At 42.9% G+C, this 1,520-nt stretch overlaps 1 protein-coding gene across 1 annotated transcript in view; it reads right to left on the bottom strand.

Moving 5' to 3' along the window:
• COL22A1 (collagen type XXII alpha 1 chain) overlaps positions 1 to 1,520 on the bottom strand; it is a gene marked incomplete at its 5' end in the record, with an annotated part of 125,127 nt that overhangs the window by 31,232 nt on the left and 92,375 nt on the right. The window lies entirely within an intron of this gene.

Here is a 1,520-nt window from a genome sequence, read left to right as displayed (position 1 = left end):
ACGTGTGGGATAAACATGGATGTTCATTACTCCAACAACACAATACCATTTGTTCACAGTGAGTCTGATGACTGAATATGGTGACTTATGTGCTAGTGAATTTTTCCTGGCACTGCTTCCAGAGAAAATATTTTGGAGGGGAGAGGAGAGAAATATTTTTTCATATTTTCCTGCCCCCAGTCTTGGAGGGTGACAAAATACCAAAGAGATGATACCATGGAGGGACAAATATCTTTCTTATATTGTTCCTCCTCTGAAGCATGATGGCATTCTGTTTCTAATAGCTGGCTTTCCATGTTTTCCAAGTATCTTGGAAACTAGATATCATGCAGAATCCAACTGAGTTGGTCACCGGGGCCAGATATTTAGTGTCCCAAGCTTTTGGTCTCATGCTGGAGCCCATGCTCTTTCTCTACATGTGCGCTGGACTGTTCTGTGCATAGTATTTATGTTGTGTCTGTGGTTATGTTGTTTTTAGTTGTTAATTGGAGTGTTGGTGGCTGGCTATTAAGTTGTTGGTTGTTTCCTAGTGCTGCTGTGCCCTCGGCTCCTAAATACCTGGTAGGCTGGTGGTAAATTAGCCCTCCTATTGACTAACAAGTGGCTGGCTTCCCAGGCTTCAGTCCTTTCCTGGCTATTTTTGTACTGCTCAGCCAACAATCTTAGTAGCTGTGAAATTGAATGTGTGTCCTTGTTCATTGCAATGTGAGGCCTACCAATGAATTTGGGTCTCTTCATCTAAACCTTCGCTCATGTTCTTGCAATCTGGTAGTTAGATTCCTCCCCGTCTGTCCCAACTGGTAAATTACGCTAGAAGTTCCTCTTACCTCCAAGCGATCTTTGCAATGAATGGTGACATTGCGAGATGTCATTCGATTGAGTTGCTTACGGTTGATTTGAAATTCTACCGCAATGTTTCTCAACCTCACCAAGTGTAAGATGTGTTCCTTTCAACTGGCTGGAAAACTCTGGGAGTTGAAGTTCACACATCTTAAAGTTGTTGAGATTGAGAAACGTGCTCTAGGCCAAACTCCCTGCTTATAAACAGCAACTCCAGAGCTACAGAGAAGTGTCGAATCTTCCTCTCTCTTGTGCGCTCAACCCTGTGTAAACCTGTGTGCAGCAGCTGCATTGGCTATATGTGCTGTTGTGATGCATCTTAAGTGTTTTCTCTATTGCAGACTGCAGCAGAGATTGATAAACAGCATACTTAAACGGGATGGCAGCTGCTGGGATCAAGGCTCTCTGGTGGCAGACGAAGCAAAGCAGATGTCTAGATCTTGAGGGTAATAGAAACTCAGTAAAGAGATAGAACAAAATTTCCTTTCATTTCTGGCTTGCTAATACTCTCAGGAGAAATATCAGCAGCTATTCCATCACCATTTTTTCATATCAACATCAGGATTTATCTTCTCAGATAAATTGTGCTGCTTAATAACTCAATTCAAAAAAGTCAAATGTCACGGAGTAATCTCTCTCTCTCTCTCTCTCTCTCTCTCCCCCTCCCTCCCTCCCTCCCT

This window comes from Protobothrops mucrosquamatus, unplaced genomic scaffold, assembly GCF_001527695.2.
Source record: "Protobothrops mucrosquamatus isolate PMUCROS unplaced genomic scaffold, P.Mucros_1.0 scaffold2771, whole genome shotgun sequence".
Taxonomy (NCBI): domain Eukaryota; kingdom Metazoa; phylum Chordata; class Lepidosauria; order Squamata; family Viperidae; genus Protobothrops; species Protobothrops mucrosquamatus.
The sequence above is the reverse complement of the archived record's forward strand: the minus strand, read 5'-3'. Positions and strand labels throughout refer to the sequence as shown.